Consider the following 22,196-nt stretch of genomic DNA (forward strand, 5'->3'; position numbering starts at 1 on the left):
TAATCCATAAAATCCATAAACATACATCAAGGGGTCCATGTGAATGTGTGTTTTTAAGAAAACTGCTTCAGCAGAGTTCCATTGAGAGCTGCCTCCCCTAAGACTGACTGTACCCATAGTTGGAAAGCAATATAATATAACCCAGTGTCCACAAATCATTCAGAGACAAATATTTCAGTGGCCCAAGGCTTAGAGACTAGCTCATCCATGCACTCCATAGCATCATTTTAAGAGCCTACCATTTACGTTGTGAGAGGCTAACCATGCAGACACAGGGGAGAAAAAGGTCTTGCTGCTCCGGAAAGAAGTGACTTTCTCAATATGACCAAAAAAAGCTCAGGGAGAAAATGGGGCAGCACACAATACAGAAGAATTGGAATGAAATTAGGGAACAGAGACAATACACGGGATTTATCTGTCCTAATGTGTTGTGTCACAGCTAATATCAGGAGAATCTTAGCACATCAACAACCCCATGCAAATCATAATATTTTTGTCAGAAAGGAGTTAAACTCAGCACAAAGGGTGATACTAGTTCTATTCAGAGTAGACCCAGTGAAGTTAATAGACACGGCTAACTCAGGGTCATTAATTTCAATGGGTCTACTTTGAGTAGGATTTAGTTGAATACAACCCAATGCTTAGCTGCCTCAGTGCTCACTGAGCAGAAAGGCAAAATGTTTTTGAGGGTGAAGCAAAATAATATTCCAGGACAGATGTTTCCTTGAGGGTGCCAATTGTTAATTATCCTAGAATAATGTTTGCTCTACCTCTGATTCTCATAGTATTATCACTTTCAACTACAACACACAATTAGCAGTAAGATGTAATACACCTTCATATGGAGGCAGCTCTTGACCCTTATCTCAGAATTTGTTGAACAGAGGGTAGACTGTACACAATCTGGCCTGCTATGCAGTTTTTCACACTTTGCTTCACCATTTTTAATGCATTCTCCTAGTGCTTAGCCTGTTGTAGGATTATGATGAACAGACGTATTGTGGGCAGGAGTGACAGTGGACAGAGGATAAAAACAGCCAAATTAGGTGTGGTTAGTTTGAAGGAAATTGTCCACTCAGCAATCTGGTCAGTGACTACAATATAATTCCTACTCTGCTTGAATCAAGTACCCTTGAAATATGAAAGATCAAATTGGTAAATATGTATCTTGCCAATGATGACAGTAACAAGGTTCCCAACTTTGAACAGTTTCATGGAATAGACACCTCATATTTCCATCTAACACCATAGAATCCCTTAAGAATCAAGTCTTAAACTGAACACTTCAAAAACACCCTCCCAAAATGAGAATTGATCCCCAGTGCCCATTATTTACAACACTGGGTGAAATTCAGAAAAACAGATACGTGCTTTCAGTCAAGAGTGAATATTCTGCCTTCGTTGCACTGCAAATTACTTCAGAAACTCTTTACCGTACACATTTGGGAGAGGGGAAAGAAAAAGAAGGCAGCCTTGCTGGATGTGAAAAAAGCCATGCGACCGTATTCCATATTGCTCTTTCATCAGTACCACTGGGGGAAGGGGTCAAAGGGGGCACTTCCCCCCCCAAATATTACATGTTTTTATGTTTTTATTTTATTTTGGTGTACCCAGACACACACGCATTCAGCTAGTCAACCAGAGGTTTAGAGTAATCTTTGAGACCATTCCTATTGAGAGTGGCTTCCACACTCAGACTCTGCACTTTTCTGGAGAAGAGCCTTCCTGGGCCAACAGGATGAATGCTGCTTGTTCTGATGTAATGATGCTGCTTCTGCAAATATTACAAGATTTGGAAACCCTAAAAATACAATGATGCAATTAGCAGGATCAAGCAACATGAAGACAAGACTATTTTCATGCCAGTCTTTATGTGTATCACAGACATCAACTTTTATTGTTTGTCTTGTGATCATAAGCAAATATTGTTCTGTGCTAGAGCCAGTCACCCAAGCTCTGCAGTCTGCAAAGTTAGATGTAATGGAAACAAAAGCACATATAGAAGAGTTGCTGGGAATAAAGGAACAGCACAGAGAAGCTAGTGAGGAGACCTTTAACACAATAATAGAGAAGTGCAAGAAACTGGCAGATGAAGTAGATTATTATTATTTATTATTCATTAAATTTATATTCCACCCTTCCTCCCAGTAGGAGCCCAGGTGTAAAACTTTAAGCACCTAGACCAACCATACAACAGAAAAACTGTGCTAATCATTCCAACCAACCCGCAGAAGAGTTTTACTGGCAGTCCATCTACATTCCCTACCTGGATTCACTTATTACCTGACTGAGGACTCCTTTCAGTGATGAAAACCAACCTGCGTAGTTTGCTGAAATTACATCCACCTCAGATGTACCACTGAAGAAAAAGTCTTTCAAGCCCATCTCAATTCCATTCAGAAACTTTACAAATTTGAAAATTTGTGGATGAATCTGTTACTTGGCATGAGTTGTGGTCAAAAAGACATACCAAAGAAATACACCCATCATTGTGTAACATATGCAACATGAGCCTTACTGAACTATTAGAATGCACCAAACTGTTCCCTGCTATTAAAATGGCTATCCTTACAGCAGTATCCCTCCCAGTTACAACATGCACAACTGAACGATCCTTTAGTACTTTGTGCAAGGTGAAGACTGTGACGCCCTTCCCTGGCTCTCCCTGTCAGGTTCCTACCTGCTCGTGGTTACTGCCTGTCTCTAGGCACCACCAGGGACTCCACCAGTCCGGACTGTCCTTTTATATGGTTTCTCTCTCCGCTCTAGCACAGATCTCAACAGATCCCCCTGCTAGGCAGCACCACCAGTAACGTCCCAATACTAGTATTCCCAGAGACTCTGAATACTGGTATTGTTATTCTCTTCACCGCTGCCACCATTTGTTACAGTTTCCCTTCACCCTTGGTCATTACCTTACCCTCCCTTCTGGTCTGTGAAACCCCAGCCAAGGATCAGGCCTTTGGTAAACCAAATTAAGTATTTATTACAGATAACAAAGCTAACAAGATTAACAAGATTTCTTCTTAAGGCACATAAGCATATGGTTTTACTCAATACTAATCCGAACTCCACCTCCCTCCTGGCAAACAACTCTCTAAACCCCACCAACCAACCCACTCAGTTCTCTTCTCTCCCCCGATTCCACTCTCACTCTTCCTTTTATACATTCAGCCATTTTAAACACTCAGCCAATCATCTCGCATTCTAGTGCCCATTCACTCCCCCTCCTCTTTCACTCCACTTACCATGTATCTTCTAAAACAACAACACTCACCATATATACATTAATATAGGAACATCACAAAGACATGGGTACGTTTGACAATGAATGACGCTCAACTGTCTGGCTTGTGTTGAGTGTCCATAGAGAAAAGTTGAAGACCTATCCCAAGGAGAAATTTATGAATGAAAATTATTGACCATTTTGGCCAAGACTCTCAAAGCTTCCAGTTTTTGTTTAAAGAATGATCAAATTTGTATTATATTATCCTTTATGTTATGGGCAGATAAACATTAACAAAAAAGTTTGGTTTCAGACCTTATGTCTGGCATTCACCACAGCCAAGGCGGATTCTGTCTAAATGGTGTGAAATTCAGCCTTAGGGGGTTTCAGTTGAGACCAACTGTATTGTTGTTCAATGGACAAACTGAAGCTGTATGGCTTTCTAGTGTCTTACTCTGTTTTTGTTAAATGGACAAATAAAGTAATTTGTTAGAAATTAACTTTAAAATGTATAATGCACTCCAACAGAATAAAACACCAACAGGCACAGCCCACCACTGTTTCTCGTTGCACTGTTTAATAGTGTGCGGTTTCAGTCATATAAAGACTGCAGATAGTCAAGTCGACAACCTTTAGTTACAAGTCATAGACCTATTCTCCCCCTAGTATTTCTGTGGACACCCATGTGCTCTTTTTTCCTGATTTGATTATAAGCTGTGATGTGGAACATGTCCTTAACTTTATTGATTTATTTACAATATTTATATGCTGCCTTTCAACAGAAAGCTCTCAAAGCTGTTTACATAGTAAAATTGGACAATGGCAAAAGAGCATTTTTTTTCTTTGAGTCCTTACATCATCCAGTGGAGCTTTCCCAAAGTGGTTCAGGGGCTTTCACAATCTGATCTAGTAGGAAATATGGTAGAACCCTAGTATGTTTTAACATGTTTGTGAGATACTTTTGATGACAAAAGTGACCATATCCGTCATGATAGGGATATTGCAATTAATGCAGACCAATTTATAGAAGTGGTGCCGGGCACTGTCTGGTCCTATTTTGTTGGATGCTGACAAGGTGCTTGCCCAAATCTAGTAGTCAACCACTTGTATGTTCAACTCTTACCCTTGGCTTGTCACATCTAGCAGAAGATGACCAGCTGGATCCAGGTCATCACAAATTCTTCATTGAGTGTGGAGGTCGTTCTTGCTTCCTTAAAGAAATCTATGGTATGAGCACTCCTGATAAAACGTACATTGAATTCATAAGATTTGAACAACTATAAGCCAGTGGCTAATAAAACCTTCCTGTGATAGGTGCTTAAAAAGTGGTTGTCGGCACAAATCTAGGCTCTTGAATGAAAATGATTTTCTAAATATATTTCAGTTGTGATTTAGGCCTGGTTTTGGTACTGAAACTGCCTTGGTCACCCCCTGTAATGATGACTTATGCCAGAAGGGAGACAGGAATACAGCCCTGTTGATTCTCTTGAACCTCTCAGCCATTTTAAGAACATAAGAAAAGCCTTGCTGGATCTGGCCAAAGACCCATCTAGGTCAGTGTCTTGTTCCCACAATGTCTAACTAAATCCCTCTGCGAAGTCTACAAACAGGGCCTGAATGAAACAGCGCTGTCCCTACTTGTGATTCCCAGCAACTGGCATTCAGTGTCTCCAACAGTGGAAGTAGAACACTGCCATTGTGGCTAGTAGCCTTATCCTTTATGCACTTGTCTAGTTTTTAAAGTCATCCAAGTTGGTGGCTGTGATGTTCCTGCTTATATTGTAAATATGGTAAGTGCTGTTTATATAGAAGATATATGGTAAGTAGAGTGAAAGAGGAGGGGGGAGTACATGAGCAGTAGAATGCTGGATGATTGGCTGAGCGTTTGAATGGCTGGGAGTATAAATGGAAGAATGACAGTTGAATCTAGGAGGTTGAGGTTGAGGTGGTGTTTAGTGGTGAATTGAGAGGTGGTGTTTGAGAGTGAGTCGGAGTTCTGAGGCAATTAGTAAAAAGTCAAGTACCTAACAGAATACAGATGAAACCATACGCTTGTGAAACATTCCTTAAGTAATCTTGTTATTTCTGATATTTAATAAATACTTATTTGGTTTACCAAAGGCCTGATCCTTGGCTGGGGGAATATACAGACCAGAAGGGAGGGCAAGGTAATTACCAAGGCTGAACAGAAACTGTATCTAATGGTGGCAGCGGTGAAGGGAGAGATTGTAACAAGTCACGTATCCAGAGCAACCCAGAGCTGTATGCTTTAAATATAAAGATACAAGGGGGTTGGGAACAGCATAGGCACACAGTCACAAAGTAACAAGCTATAGAGAGACTTAGGCAAAGTCTCTGGGAGTTTGGGTTACAGAAAGTGACTGGTAGTGCTGCCTAGCAGTGGGATTTGTTTAATCTGTGCTAGAGCTGAAAAGGGTAAGAAGAAAACCTGATGTTCCTGTCTGCTGGTAGCCACAGGTGAGAGCTTCACTGGTGGTGCTGGGGAAGGACGTCACAGTGGCCAACATTACATCTTGTGCTACCTAGTTTTACAGTTTGACTATGAACTGTGTGAAGAAGTACTTTCTTCTATTGGTCCTGAATCTTCCAACATTCAACTTCATTGGGTGGCCCCATATTCTAATATTATGAGAGAAGGAGAAAAACTCCCTATCCACTTTCTCTATGCCAAGCATCATTTTATACATCTCTATCATGTTCCTTCTTACTTGCCTTTTTTCTAAATTAAACAGCCTAGATATTGTAATCTTTCCTCATGCAGGAGTTGCATCCCCTTGATCATTTTGGTTGCCCTTTTCTAAACTTTTCCAGCTCTCCAATATCCTCTTTGGGATGGGGAAACCAGAACTGCACACAGTATTCCAAGTGTAGTTGTACCATAGATTTGTGTAACAGTATTATGATATTGGCAGTTGTATTTTCAATCCCTTTCCTAATCGCAACATTGAATTCACCTTTTTCACACTGGGTTGGCATCTTAATCAACCTATGCACTACAGCCCCAATGATCTTGCTCCTCGTCAATCAACTGACAGTTCAGACCCCATTAGCATCTCAGTGAAATTAGGACTTTTTTGCCCCAATATGTATTACTTTATACCTGCTTACACTGAATTACATTTGCTATTTTACTGCCCACTCAGTTTGGAGAGATTCTTTTGGAGGTCCCTCAGTTCCCTTTTTGTTATAACCAACCTGAAGAATTTGGTTATTGCAAGCAATATCTCACAGTTAACCCCAACTGTAGATCAGGGATCACCTACCTTTTTGGACCAGTGGTCACTTTTCAAATTTTGAGAGAGGATGTCAGTCACAAAATGGCTGCCATTAGAGATAATGCAGTCATTGCTGCTGCTTCCCACCAATCTCATGTTTATGATGGGAAGTCAGTTTTGTCCCGCTGGTCCTGTTTGTGGAGATACAGCTATTAAAGGCAGAAGAACCCTGCTTTTCCCAATGCCAATTGTCAACCAAGCCTAGGCTACCATCCTGTACCCACTGTACTCACTCATTGACTAAAAACACTGGCAGGTTGGAGCAGCCAGGCTGTTCATTTCACAGAAATCTCTTGGAAGGGTACCTGCATATTTTGCTTCATACTTTTCTGTCTAGGAGGACTAGAGACTTCCTTTTTTAAAACAAAAACAAAAAACGGAAAGCTCAGATTCTGGGGCCCCTACCTGGGGCATCTATGAAGGTCTTCATGGGTGCCAGGTTGGCAACTGCTCCAGATCATTCATGAACAAATGAAAAGACACCGGTCCCAATACCAATCAATACAATGCATATAATTAATGATAATATGTTGGATATTGGTGGCACTGCTCTTCCATGGTTCCATTTATAGCTCAAAAGTTGTTTCCAGAAGCTGGTCTGGAAGCTGAAGCTAGTCAGAATGCTGCAGTAAGGTTGCTGAAGGGAATATCCTTTTGACAATATGCAACACCATTACTGAAAGAACTACAGTGGCTGCTGATATGCTAGCCTATCAGCTAAGTTCAAGATCTTGCTTTTAGCACTTAAAGCCTTATAAAACTTGGGACCCCTTTATCTTGAATACCTGTGCATGGTTGCTGCATTCATCTGAAAAGACATTTTTAGTAGTTCCATATGCTCCTAAGGTTTGCCTTGTGTCCACAAAAAAACTCAGGGCTTTTCATGTTGCAGCTGTTATGGATTTGAGGGCTAAGACAGATGATTTCTATGAGTCCCCTTCCAGCCTCTGATTTGGAACCCTGCACCTGGAGGTGGGCTTTGCAGCTGAGAAACCTGGTCAGATGTGTCTCATTCGTTAATCTAATAGAGTGGCCAGGTGGGCTAATGTGTCTATCAAGTGCCCATTAATTGACAAATGGGCCAAGGAGATCCTATTGTTATTGAAACACTTCAGGAGAGCCTGCCCCCTTCCTGGGGTCAAAGAGAAGCTTGAGTTTGCAGCAAGTTGGAGGAAAGGCTGTGAACTGGAGACATGCAGAGAGGTCTGCACGATGGCATCAGGATGCCTCCTATAAGCCTGATGGAAAAACAAGGTATGTTGGACTGCTAATGCTTTGAATCCCTACATCTTATGCTCAGGCTGTGAATGTGTGTAAATAAACCCTATTTCATAAAGACACCATAGAGTCCACTGATCTTCTTTCCAAGAAAACCAAACCCTGGGCAAGTGCAGGGACCCCTGGAGATCCCTCACACCTCGGAGATTGGGCTGGTACACAACACTGGTGTCAGAAATGGAACTGAGTTTCCTGGAGGAAGAATTGGGAACAAGGTGGGTCTGAGTCAAAATGGAGTGAGGAATAGCAACCCTCCTGAACAGATGAAATTGATGTTCCAGCAGCAAGCAGAATGGATTGAGAAAGATCACCAAGAGGACCAGCAGCCAAGGCAGCAACAGCACCAGGAAGATCAGCAACAATTTGCAGAAAGAATGGAAAGCCTCTTTGGAGCACAAAGAAAGGCCCCGTGTGAGGACGTGAGAGCCCTGCCTGATCAGCCACTACAGGGGGTTGAGAGTGACCCAGGAGTCCAGCTGCAGAGCACCCAGACTGGGGTGGCTAAAGAGATCCAGAAAGTGTATGGGCAGCTGAAGGGATTGGACTGTGAAGAGTTGCGGTCAGTAACAGAGGAGTAAGAAGAGGCCTTGATTGTCCAGGAGCCTGCCAGAGGGAAGACACCAGAAAGCTGGAAGTAAAGCCCCAAGAACTGAAGGAGGACAGGCTGGAAAATGAAGAGGAGGATGCCTTGGAAGAAAGTGGAGATGCTGCTCATAGGTATCTCTGCTCTATGTGTGCCTGCTGTTGAAGAAATAATGCAGGAGGAAGAAAATGTCTTGGAGACAGGTGCACTACAGCTGGCGATTGATTTCTTCATCCCATGTGTGCTAGCTATGGAAGAGAAAGTGTGGGAGGAAAATTTGGAGGCGTGTGTGCAAGAGGAGCTGCCAGCACCTGGAGAAATGGTTGTGCAAGAAAAATGGCAAGAGGAGATGCCTGAGGTGGGAGTGCAAGTAGAAGAAGTGCTCTCAGTGCCTGGAGAGATGGGTGAGACTTTGCCTCTTAGACGCCCCATAATGGCCTTACAGGATGGGATCCAGCTCCTATGTTGGGTTCAGTCTCTGAGCAGGCTCCAGCAGTGACAGGCATCCAGGGTCCCTTGAGGTTTGAGGGCAAGAGACCCTGGGAGGGTTATCTGCCTCTGTCTGGGCCCATGATTTACGCTGGAGATGGTGAGGAAGAACAGAGACAAAGATTTATTTCTGCCAATCTGGGTGGACTAGGCCAGCTAGTCCTGAAGAAGATTCCCAAAGATAAATACTTGTGGCAGGACTTTGATTTGGAGTTTGGGGCAGGAAATGAGGTGGACTGGCTTAAAGACTTTCCCAGGGCAGCAAATGGGAGGAAGATGGATACAGTCTGCTGTGTGCTGATAAGAAAACAAATGTGTTCCTGGAGATGTGTCCCAAGATCCTGCAGGCAGCAGCAGGGATCAGCTTGGACTGGGAACTCCATGAAGCCCCAAGACAAAGGGCCATGTGGACAACTGCATGGTTTGGGGGTGGGGGTTGTGCTTATGGGACTGTGTCCTGATTTGCTGTAAGAATTCTTCCTGATGGTTTTAAGTATTGCCTTTTGAAATATGTTTAATTTGTGCTTTTTGCATACTTGTGGGGATATGAACTGCTTAATTTTATTTATTTATTTTGAATTATGTTGATAGGTTTTTAATGTTGAAGATTTACTATACTATGCCTGTTAGATTTTGTGAAGAGAATCAAAGATGGAGCCATCCAAACTTCATGGGGCAAGGTGTTCCATAACGCTGGTATGGCCACTGACAAGGCCTTACTCCTTGTCCAAACCAACCTTTCTTCCACAATAAGTGGGGTATAGGGAAAGGCCTCCCCACTAGATCTTAATGAGCGAGCTATGTGTATGGAAGGATGCTATCATTAAAAGTAAGAACCAACATTGTACAGAAAAAGAAATGGCTACCCCATAGGTTCTTAAATGGCCCTGGAAAGGGCATGATGTCATTTCCCAGGGCATTTTAGGTTTCCTTTTGTGGTGCACAGGGCACAGCACTGAGCCAGAAGCAAGTCTGTGGCTTAATTACGTTTTTTTGAAAGACAGACCACCACCCACTGGCCACCTAGACTCATATTAAGAAATACCCACCGTGTTTATTTTGGATTTAATTTATATTTAATGCCCTGGAGGGATGTCATAACTGATGAATGAGGCAACTAACTGAAAGGAAATTTATTTTGAATCAGGATCTAGGTGGAAAGTTAATTTGGCATAAATTAATTGAATAACTGCTTTGGTGATCTGGGGATGGAGTGTAAGTTAACTGAAGAAGTTACGTGGTGTCCTGCCCAGAGCCCAAGACATGAGACGGAGGTGAGGCTTGGTTTAATTCTTGTTTTATTAGGGAGATGGTTACATCCAAAGCTGCTTCATAAACCTGGCTATTCTAGCTCACTACTTTCCCTAGCTAAGCTACTTAAGTCTCTGCAGTATGCGGAGAGAGTTGACTCAGCACCAGAGTCTGGGTGGGCACCTGCTTAAGTAGGGAAGGTCTTCGCCCGTAACCGACAGCTCCTCTGCAGTTTCACCCTCTGGGAGTCCCGCTTCTCGCACAGGGTGGGGGGAGCGAGCCTCCAACGCCCCATCCGATGGTGGGGTTTCGTTAGGTGACGGCGTGACCTCAGGGAGCGGGAAACTGGTTGGCAGGGAAGTGTTTGAAGTATCAGGTGGGGAATCCGGCATGGGTGGGGTTGGCGCGCACGGAGGGTTGCTTCCCAACTGCTCAGACTGGGAACTCGCAGACAGGGCGGGATCTGCCATGGCAGCAGGGATAGGTAAGGAAGTCCATGGACTGACAGAGCCCCCTCTCCTATAACATCCCGAGGGACCTTGTACTCATCTGACTCCTCTCCCTGATCTAACTCCCCTTGCACCTGGGATACAACATCATCCCCTCCTCCATGCACCATCTCCCTCCACCCCCTGGGTTTGGGCTTATCCAGGTAGGTGTCATGGAACTCTCTCACCAAGTCCGGTGCATGGTTGTCGCCAGCTGATTCCCACAAACGCTCTGACTGATCGTACCCCTTCCAGTGGATCAAGTACTGAAGCCGCCCTTGGTGCCTCCGCAACTCCAAAATCTACACCACCTCATATTCCTCTTGTCCATTCACCGCTACAGGGGGCGGAGGCACCTCTGGCTCCCAGTGGGGATTGGGGGGTTACTCCAGGGTAAGCAGGGATCGATGAAACACCAGGTGTATCTTGAAGGAGGGAGGCAGCCTCAGGCGAAAGGCCACTGGATCAATCTGCGCCTCAACTTCGAAGGGCTCCACCTTTCGGTCCTCCAGCTTATGGCAGTGTGTCCTAGTAGGTAGACAACGTGTGGACAGCCACACCCTGTCTCCCACATGGATAACGAGGCCCTCCTGTCGATGTTGATCTGCAATTCTCTTATAGTCCACTTTCACCCTCTCTAACTGTTCCTTCAGCAACTGGTGCATTGCTTGAAGCTCTTCCATGAAGTCCTTGGCTGCCAGAACGGCGGGGCTAGCATGTGGGGCGGGAAAAGCTCGAGGGTGATATCCCAGGTTGGCAAAGAATGGGGTTTGTTGTGTGGTGGCGTGCACTGCATTGTTGTAAGCGAATTCCACTAAGGGCAAAAAGGACGTCCAGTTGTCTTGCTGGTAACTGACATAACAGCGGAGATACTGTTCCAACATGGCATTCACCTTTTCAGTCTGTCTGTTTGCAGGGGATGGGATGATGACAGTCTCAGCTCACTCTGCAGGAGTTGCCACAAGGCACGCCAAAACCAAGCTGTAAATTGTGGCCCCCGGTCTGAAACTAAATATCTGGGAGGCCGTGCAACTGGTAAACATGCCGCACATACAATTGAGATGTCTCTCGTGTGTTTAGGAGTCTGAGCATGGAATGAAATGAGCCATTTTAGTAAAAGCATCCACCAACAACAACACTGTTGTCTTCCCCTGAGAGGGGGGAAGGTCCGTGATGAAGTCCATAGTTACCATCTGCCAAAGGCCCTGGGGTGTAGGGAGTGGCTCCAAGAGTCCTGATGGCCATCCTGTGACGTGTTTGTCTCTTGCACATACTGGGAAGTACTGGATGTAGAGATCCACCTCCTGCTTCATCCGAGGCCACTGTTTGCAAAGTTTTAAAGGTTCCAAAGTGCCCAGCAGTGGGGGAGTCATGACACTGATGCATGACTTTGGCCGTCACATCCCCGGGGGGCACTTACATAGCATCATAGTGATACAGCACCCCCCTTCAGTGTATATCCCTCTGTACTCCCAGAAGGCTGCCCCTCTAATTTGGCATGCTTCTCCTTGACAAACGGATCTTGTTCTTGTGCCAAACTCAGTTCTTCCACCCAGAAGTCCTGGCACACCCCTGCCACCATCACCTCGAGAGGTATAATCAGTTGCTGTGGTCTCGGAGTCAGATTCTCCAGGTATTCCGGTTTGCGGGACAGAACGTCTGTCCACTTATTCTGTGCCTGAGGAATGTAATGGATTTTGAAGTGGAAGAGAGCGAAGAACTGCACCCAACACACCTGCCTCTGGTTCAGCTTACGGGCAGTGTGGAGGCTCTCCAGGTTCCGATGATCGATGTGCACCTCAATCTCATGCTGCGCTCCTTCCAAAAGATGTTGCCAAGTTCCAAACTCATCCAGAATGGCCAGCAACTCTTTTTCCCACACTGTGTAGTTTTGCTCTGAACTTGTCAACTTCAGCAAAAAGTAAGCGTATGGTCTCAGACCTCCCTCTTTCTGCGCTGGTTGTAAAAGCACTGCTCCAATGGCCATGTCTGACACATCCATCTCCACCACAAAGGGGCATGCTGGGTTCACGTGTTGCAGTATGGGTTCCGAGGCGAACCAAACCTTCAACTCATTGAAGGCTCCTTGTGCAGCATCAGTCCAGTGAAAGGGACCCTGGCCTTTCAGATAGTCTGTGAGGGCTGCAGTCTTGTCAGAGTAATTAGCAATGAACCAATGGTAGTAGTTGGAGAACCCCAGGAACCACTGAAGATCCTTCTTTGTTTTGGGAGGCTGCCACATGAGGATGCAGTGCACTTTGCTGGGGTCCATCTCTACCCCGGTGGGAGAAATGCAATACCCCAGAAAGTCCAGCATGGTTAGGTCAAAGCTGCACTTCTCTACCTTGGCGTAGAGACGGTGTTCCCTGAGACTTTGTAGCACCGCCTGCACGTGGCTCTGGTGTTCAGTTGGGGAGTCTGAATAGATAAGGATATTGTCCAGATACACAATCATGAACCAATCCAAATAGTCCCTAAATAGGTCATTCATGAAGTTCTGAAAGACCCCTGGAGACTGGGATAGTCCAAAGGGCATGACCAAGTACTCCAACTGTCCATAACATGTATTGCACGCTGTCTTCCATTCATTCCCCTCCTTGATTCGTACCAGATTGTAAGCTCCCCTCAAATTCAGCTTGGTATAAATCTTGGCCGACTACAGTCGCTCCAGCGTCTCCATGATGAGCAGCAGGGGGTAGCAGTTGGGAATGATGATCTTATTCAGCTCTCGGTAGTCATTACATGGGCATAACTCTCCATTGTTCTTAACGAACAGCAAAGGGGGCACAGCTGGAGACTGGGATGGTTGAATGAAGCCCTTCTTCAGGTTAGTTTCCAGGAATTCCCTTAGCACCGCCAGCTCCGGTTCTGACAAGGAGTAAATCCACCCTCCAGGGATGCGCGCCCCTAGCATCGGATTCATGGCGCAGTCGTAGGGTTGAGGGGGGGGCAACTGATCAGCTTCCTTCTTCTCAAACACATCCCGGTACCTCTCATACTTGTCTGGCAGGATGACTCCCTCCTGCGGTACGACTCCTGCCACAACATTGGGGGAAGGCTTCTTCTATGGTTGGCAGTGTTAATGGCAGTACCCCAAGGTAAACACCACCACCGCTTCATCCCAGAAAGTTGTGGGACTGTGCTGAACCAACTAGGACATTCCCAACACCACTGGGAAGCAAGACAGAGAAGCCACGTAGAATGACAGTCTCTCCACCTGTCCTAGGATCTCCATTTCTAGCATCTCTGTTGCCCTGGTAACAGTTCCTGACTTTAAGGACCGCCCATCAATGGTCTTGATGGACAAGGGCTGCTCAATCATCCAGGTGGGCACCCCATGCTCCCGAGTGAAGTCCCAGTCCATAAAACTTGACAAAGCCCCACTGTCGATCATGGCGCTGACCTGGAAACTTTGCCCTGAAGGAAGCGTCAGTCGAACCAGCAGGTGAAGGGCTGGCTGCGACGGGAGGGGTTGCTGGAGAGGCTGTGGTGTCTGCTTTGCTCCCAACTCTGTGTCCTCTATGAGAGCTGGGATTTTGAGTTTTCCTACACTGGAGCTCTCTCTCCTTTGGAGGGGCATCTTCGGGCCAGGTGCCCCCCTTTCCCACAATACGGACATAATCCCTCACTCCTGCGCTTCTCCTCCTCTGACAGGTGTGGTCTAGCCCCTCCAATTTGCATGGGTTCCACCCCAACAAAGTTGAGGTTCCCACACTAGGCAAGAAATGAATGCGGGGGAGAGGTGTGGGACCCTGAGAATGTGGAAATTCTGCCCTGCATTCCAAGCGGCAAACTTCAATCCGACTGTCTATCTGCAAACATAACTGGAACAGCTCTGCCGGGCGGAGGGGTGCATGCCAATTCGTCCAGCACCTCCGGACTAAGCCCGTTCCAGTAGAAGTACATCAAAGCCGAGTCATTGTATTCCACCTCCTCAGCTAAGACGCGAAACATGTTAGTATAGTCCCCACGGAGCCCTTCTCCTGTTTCAAAGTTTCTAGCTGGCCAGCAACCGTCTCTTTACGTTAAGGGTCACGAAACATCTTGGTCATGGCTGCGACAAAGGCGGCATATTGATCCAAGATTGCTTCCCCTTCCAGAAGGCTGATGATAAACGCCACCTTCACACCATCATTCGGAAACTTGGCTTGACGGGCACCTTGACTTGGATGGGTGGCGCAGCCGCCGGTGCCGCACCTCCTTGGGCAATCAGGGCTCAAATGTTTTGATTCTCGAGTTAGAGATTCTGGGTTACTGCCTGGAGATTCTGGACTTTGGTGTACAAGGCTTCGACTGTTCCTTGAATTCTCCCTTCTGCGGCGGCACTAGCCTTCATGCTGTTGCTCATGGGAGCGCCGGTGAAGGGAGGTGATGGCTGAGTCAAGCTGTCCTGCCCAGAGCCCAAGACATGAGATGGAGGTGAGGCTTCGTTTAATTCTCATTTTATTAGGATGATTGTTACATCCACAGCAGTGCGCTTCATAAACCTGGCTACTCTAGCTCACTACTTTCCCTAGCTAAACAGTCTCTGCAGCATGTGGAGAGAGTTGACTCAGCACCAGAGTGTGGGTGGGCACCTACTTAAGTAGGGAAGGTCTTCACCCATAACCGACAGCTCCTCCACAGTTTCACCCTCTTCTCGTGCCTTCTCATGCGGGGTGAGGGAGGGCAAGCCTCCGGCGCCCCATCTGATGATGGGGTTTTGCTAGGTGACAGCGTGACCTCAGGGAGCTGGAAACGGGTTGGTGGGAAAGCATTTGAAGTGCCAGGCCAGGAATCTGGCACAGGTGGGGTTGGCACGCACGGAGAGTCGCTTCTCAACAGCTCAGACAGGGAACTCACAGATGGGGCGGGATCTTCCTCAGCAGGAGGGATGGGCCAGGAAGTCCACGGACTGACAGAGCCCCCCTTCTATAACATCCCCAGGGACCTTGTCCTCATCTGACTCCTCTCCCTGATCTAACTCCCCTTGCGCCTGGGGCACAACACATGGGCACTTTGATTGTGACCTTACTCCTCTGGGATAAGGAATTTCTCCTACTAAGTGGTACCTCTTGGAGTGAGGCTAAAGAGAAAGAGACATGTTGCAGGTCAGGTAAAACTTCTCCTCGCATTCATTCTCACTCCTAGGAAATCCTTTATGCTCTCCATATCAAAATGGCAGGTCAGTCCATAATAAGGCCATGCTCATCCATGACTTGATCATGCATGAAGGGGCTGACCTTGCATGCATCCCTGAGACTTGGATGGGCGAGCTTAGTGGTCCTGTCCTAACTAGAAATGTCATCGTGGAGGTTAAAAATGTGATGCGTAAAATATACTGAGGAAATTAGCAAAGCATTTGCTCACTACTATGAAAACCTTTTCAGATGCTTCTGATGTCTTGGGGCTTGATCATTTCTTAGGTAATCTTAACCTTCAACTCCTCACTGCAGAGCACTGTGACTTTTTAAATGCTCCCATATCTTCACTGGAATTTTTAGAGGCAATTAAAAAGCTGAACCCAGGCAAATCACCAGGCTTAGATGGGCTTGGGGGTGAGTTCTACAAGATATTTGCTGAAATCCTTGCTCCCATGTGTTAAACTTGTTCAGCTGAGTTATGTGAGGTGACGCACTCCCAGAGTCTTGGCATCAAGTGCTCTTGATAGCTATTCCTAAACCTTATAATAGTCTTGAAACTCTGGGATCTTATCATCTGATTCTTCTGCTGAATCAAGACTCTAAATTGCTAACTTCTATTCTGGCAACATGACTAAATCATTCCATTACCAAGTATATCAGAAGGACCCAACGGGCTTTATGCTGGGGCAGCAACTTCCGGATGCAATCTGGCAAGTCTTTAATGTTGTCCATCATAGCAATGCACATAGAACACCTGTGGCCTTGCTATCATTGGACACATTCAAGGCCTTTGATCGGCTTGAATGGCCCTTCCTCCTGGCTCTTTTAGATAAACTGAATTTTGGACCTCGTTTCATGAATGTGGCCTGTCAACTTTATGCAACTTCCTTTGCCACTGTTATGCTTAGATGATATTGATTCCCACTGTTTTAAAGCTGTCCTGAGCAACCAAGCAGCAGTGTCTCTCACAGGGTGAGAGCCTGTGCAGTGAACTGAATGATAGGAGAAAGTTGCCAGATGCCTTCAGAGTGAGAGTCTGCAACGGGCAGAAGGCTGGCCCTCCCTAGGTGGGAGATGGGGGGGTTGATGTGCCCTGTGTGAAAGATACTGAGTGGGTCTGACTGTTCTCTCAGAGGCCTACTGGGATAACTGGTTCAGGTAGGTTTTGTTGATGGGCTTTTGTTGTGTCCATATCAGGTGCTTAGGAGGAGTCTTAGTAAGGAGGAACATGGGTGATGCCACCCCAATTTCAGTGATCATGGGTAGAGGAAGGTATAGCAATGGGGAGGTTGTGAGCTATCATAAAAGATGAGGGCAAGGCTATCTACACCTTGTTCCTCAATACCACTCCTCTCACAGACGGGTTCCTCGTTGCTCATCTGCTGTGCCCACTGGCCTGTGTATGCTGTTGTTTAATGCCAGATTGGTACACAATGAGACCACACTCATCCATGATTTGAGCATGGATGAAGGTGCCGATTTGGTGTGCATTACCGAGACCTGGGTGGGTGAGCTGAGAGGAGTTGATCTGACCCAGCTTTGCCCACCTCGGTGCCACACCAGCACAGGCTGCAGGAAAGAGGGGAAGGAATTGCTGTTGTCAACAGAACTTCCATTTCTCTCATAAGGAAACCATTCTGTCTTGGAGATGGCTGTGTGGGCCTCCACCTGGTGTCGAGCCAAGAAGACAGTAAACTAGGGTTGCTGCTGGTGGACCTTCCACCCTGCTTCCTGGAGCGTTCTCTGACTGAGCTGGCGGAGGCCATCTCAGCTGTGGCATTTGAGAAGCCCAGAATAATGGTCCTGGCATTGGAGGAGTCCAGAATTATTTCCGTGTCCATGCTGAGGCTGCGTCTAATGTTCTGGCTCGGGACTTCATGGCCTCCATGATGATCATGGGGCTGTCTTAAGTTGTCACCGGCCCAATGCATAGGGCAGGGTGCACCCTCAACTTGGTTTTTGCTTCAGATGGAGGTGGGGTGGTCTGGAGATGGGGGTGGATGTCACCCCATTGTCATGGACAGACCACTTCCTGGTGAAGTTTAGACTTGTGGCTCCAATCCTTCCCTGCAGGGGTGGTGGACAGATTAAGATGGTCAGCCCCCGGAGACTAATGAAATCCACTGGATTCCTGAATGCCCTGGAGGTGTTCCCAGTAGGTAGAGCAGATGACCCTGTTGAAGCCCTATTGACACACTGTCAAACAGCAAAGCGAGTCAGGCTCTTGACATGGTTGCCCCTGAACGTCCTCTCTAGAATTGTGGAGCAGTAAGGGAGGCGAAGAAGGCCCACTTCTCTGCCACCATCACATCCTCAAGTAGCCATCCAGTGGAGCTTTTCCATATTGTCAGGGGTCTATTGATATCAACTGCAGGAAGTGGAGTTTTAGGCCCACTGTGAATTGTTTGCAAGACACTTTGAGGGTAAAGCTGCTTGCCTCCATTGCATTCTTGATGCCCCATCCACATCTACTGTAGTGTTCAGTGAGGTGTCCAATGCAACATCTGCTGCAACGTCTTGGGACTGAGTGGATCATGGTGTGGTCAACACTTCATTGCAGGAGTGAGTGGTTCCGGCCGCCCTGAAAGAGGTAGTGATCTGACTGCTCCTGAAAAAGACTACCCTGGACCCACTGGTTTGTGACAACTACTACCCGGTTGCAAATACCCTTTTTAGGGAAGATGACGCAGAGGGTTATGGTGCAGCAATTGCAAGTATGCTTGGATGAAAGAGATTATCTTGACCCATTCCAGTTTGGGTTCAGGCCTGGTTATGGGACTGAATTGGCCTTGGTTGCCCTGATGGATGATCTTTATTGGGAAAAGGACAGGAGGAGTGTGATCCTGTTATTCTTACTTGATCTGTCAGTGGCTTTTGATACCATTCACCATGGTATCCTTCTGGGCCAACTTGGTGAGATGGGTATCAGAGGCACTATTTAAAATGGTTCCGATCCTATTTCCTATTTCCTATTTTCAGAGATTAGCACTGCTGTCTTTGTCTTTTGGCCCCTTGGCAGTTGTGCCCTTGGGAACAATATGAATTGTTCTATATAAAGCCCTTGGGAGCAGTCATCAGGAGATTTGAGATGAAGTGTCAGCAGTACACTGATGATACCCAGCTCTATTTCTCGGTAACATCTGAATCAGGAGAGGCTGTGCAAGCTATCTGGCTTCAGTGGTGGACTGGATGTGGGCCAATAAACTGAGGCTGAATACTAGCAAGACAGAGGTGCTGTGGGTTGGTGGTTCCCGAGGTCAGATAATTGGTTAGTTGCCTTTGCATGGGGGTCATACTCCCTTGGAAAGGGCAGGTCTGTAGTCTCGGGGTGTTCCTGGATCCATCTTCATCACTAGAGGCCCAGGTGACCTCAGTGGCTAGGAGTGCCTTTTACCAACTTCAGCTGGTAAGACATCTGCGGTCGTTTCTGGACCAGGATAGCCTGACCACTGTTGTCCACGCACTGGTAATCTCCAGGCTGGATTACTGTAATGTGCTCTATGTGGGGCTGCCCTTGAGGTTAGTTTGGAAGCAGCAGCTGGTCCAAAATGTGGCAGCGAGACTGCTCACTGGGGCAGGGTATCGCCAACATGTCAACCTGCTGCTGAAAGAATTGCATTGGCTATTATTTACTGGGCTAAGTTCAAGGTTTTGGTGTTGGTGTACAAAGCCCTATACAGCTTGGGACCAGGATACCTGAAAGACCGTCTTACCCCTTATATACCCAGTCGATCACTGTGCTCTGAAGGTGAGGGCCTCCTGCAGATACCATCTTATCAGGAAGTCCAATCTGCACAATGTAGGAAATGGACCTTTAGTGTAGTGGCATCTACACTTTGGAATTGCCTTGCCCTAAATATTAGACAGGTTCTATCTCTTATTTTTTCAGCGCCTACTGAAGACCTTCCTCTTTCAACAAGCCTTTTAAACAGAGACCTTATCCCAGTCTGTGTCTGTGTTGGAATTGCTTTTTGTTTTTAAAGCTTCTTTTAAAAACGTTTTTCAAGTTTTTAAAGTTGATTTTAAAGATGTTTTGTTTTAATATGTTTTTAAGGGTGTTTTGTTGTAATATATTTTATGATGTTTTAGAGTGTTTTTAGTGCTTTTGTTTGCCATTGTGGGCTCCTACTGCGAGGTAGGGTGGGACATAAATATAATAAAGAATAATAAATAAATAAGGAGCAATATGCTATTTAAGAAGTTTAAGAGACCATAAAACCACAGATTCATTTATTAAAAGTTGGCAAGACCTTATTTCCTTTATTCACAATGATGATACAGATCCACAAGTGCCAGAGCAATATGTCTGCTCTTGGAGTTCATAAATATCCCCCCAGCAGACAGTGGAGTCACCACCCACTAGCAATACAACCAAGTCAAGCAGGGAAAACACTCACCCGCAACAAAATAAGAGTTCTTTTAGTTTATTAAACTACCTCCCAATACCATATAATATACCAATTTATCTACTTTATTTTTTGACATATGCAGACAGTTGTACTGTTTTAATTTTTTAGATATATTTGTGTTGTTGATATACAATAAAAAAGAAAGTAGTCAAGGAGGGTGCAGAACAGGGGAAGTGAGGGGTGTGGCCTGGCAAAAGGGCCCTGAGGACCTCTGGGCCTGAAGTTCCGCACCCCAGTTCTAGGCATTAAACAGCACTTGGCACCTCTGTTACTAGAATGTATCAAAGAAAATTATACCTTGAAACCAAACTGCTATGTTCTGTGTTTATCCTTTAACCCAAGGTCTTCACATCCATATTTTATTCACTAACAGGCAAAAAAACCTTGCGGTTTAAGAATGTACCTATAGACCACAGATATTTCTATCAAACTTTAAAAAGCAGGGAAATGGGGCAGCTGTAGTGAATGCACCAGGGGAGCAGGAGACCTGACCTCCCCTCTGAGATATTGGACTGCCCTACAAATTTGTCAGAATGCAAACACAATTTGGGTTGGTCTTTCACAGTCCAATCCACTTCCTGTGTAGCTTGCAAGAATTTGGTAACATTTGCCTATTTGTGAATTTCCCTGCTTTTTAATCTGGGAGGTAAGAAATGGGATCCTGTCCAAGTTTGCTGAGAATTGATTGATCATTTGCATGCTTATTGAGTTCAGTGGGATTTACTCCCCTGCAATCATGCTTAGGATAGGTGAAACTGACCATAGGGGATGAGGGGAGGAAACACAGAGGGGAGGACTGGGATGGGAGCAAGCAGGACGAGGAGGGGAGAAGGACAGATTTGACCATTTGCATGTTTATTGAATTCAGTGCGATTTACTCCCATGCAGTCATGCTTAGGATAGGTAAAAGTGACCGGGGGGGTGGAAGGGAGGGCTCAAGTGGGCAGGGGAGGAGGAAGAAGGAAGAGGGGAGGGGAGGAGGAAGGTAGAGGAGAGGGGAAGGAGGAAAAAAAGCAGGTCTGATAATTTGCATGCTTATTGAGTTCAATGGGATTTACTCCTATGCAAGGATAGGATAGGGAAAATTGACCATGGGGGAGGAGGAGGAGGGGGAGGGACGGTATTGGAGGAGGCAAAGGAAGGAGGAGGGGAGGGCAGGTTTGATCATTTGCAGGCTTATAGAGTTCAATGGTATTTACTTCCGTGTAGTCATGCTTAAGATAGGTAAAACTGACCATGGGGAGGAGGAAGGGGAGGGGGAGGAGGGGATTGAAAGGGGATGGGAATGGGGAGGGAGGGGCAAAGGGGCAAGAGGGAGAGGATAGGAGGGAGGAAAAGGGAGGTTGGGTTTGATCATTTGCATACTTCTTGAGTTCAATGGGATTTATTTCTGTGCAATCATGTTTGAAAATGGAAATGGACTGCCTTCAAGTCAATTGTGACTTATGTTGACCCTATGAATAAGGTTTTCATGGTAAATGGTATTCAGAGGTGGTTTTACCATTGCCTTCCTCTGAGGCTGAGAGGCAGTGACTGGCCCAAGGTTGCCCAGGGAGCTTCATGGCTGTGTGGGGATTTGAACCCTGGTCTCCCAGGTCGTAGTCCAACGCTGACCTGGGGGAGGGGAGGGGGAGGAGATTGGGTGCGTGGGTACTGGGCAGAAGGGAAGCCCCTTTCCTTTATTTATTTATTATTTGATTTATATCCCGCCCTTCCTCCCAGCGGTAGCCCAGGGCGGCAAACAGAAACGATAAAAACACTTTAAAACATCATAAAAAGACCTTAAAATACATTAAAACAAAATGACATTAAAAACATTTTTTAAAAAGCTCTAAAAACATCTTTTTAAAAAAGTTAAAAACATTATTAAAGAAAACATATTAAAAGCAATTCTAACACAGACGCAGACTGGGATAGGCCTCAACTTAAAAGGCTTGTTAAAAGAGGAAAAGTCTTCAAAAGGCGCCAAAAAGATAGCAGAGAGCAAAAGGAAAACATTGTGAACAGTATCATTGCTTTTCAGCATTTCCCCCACCTTTTTATTCTACAGCAG

At 45.9% G+C, this 22,196-nt stretch overlaps 1 long non-coding RNA gene across 1 annotated transcript; it reads right to left on the reverse strand.

Moving 5' to 3' along the window:
- On the reverse strand, positions 1-7,401 carry LOC133365138 (uncharacterized). The gene is made up of 3 exons (XR_009758112.1): positions 7,308-7,401; positions 6,511-6,653; positions 1-1,801 (listed from the first exon to the last, which is right to left on the reverse strand). It is a non-coding gene; the product is annotated as an uncharacterized LOC133365138 (long non-coding RNA).
- Positions 7,402-22,196: the final 14,795 nt, after the last annotated feature.

Source organism: Rhineura floridana, chromosome 10 (assembly GCF_030035675.1).
Source record: "Rhineura floridana isolate rRhiFlo1 chromosome 10, rRhiFlo1.hap2, whole genome shotgun sequence".
In the NCBI taxonomy this organism is placed as follows: Eukaryota; Metazoa; Chordata; class Lepidosauria; order Squamata; family Rhineuridae; genus Rhineura; species Rhineura floridana.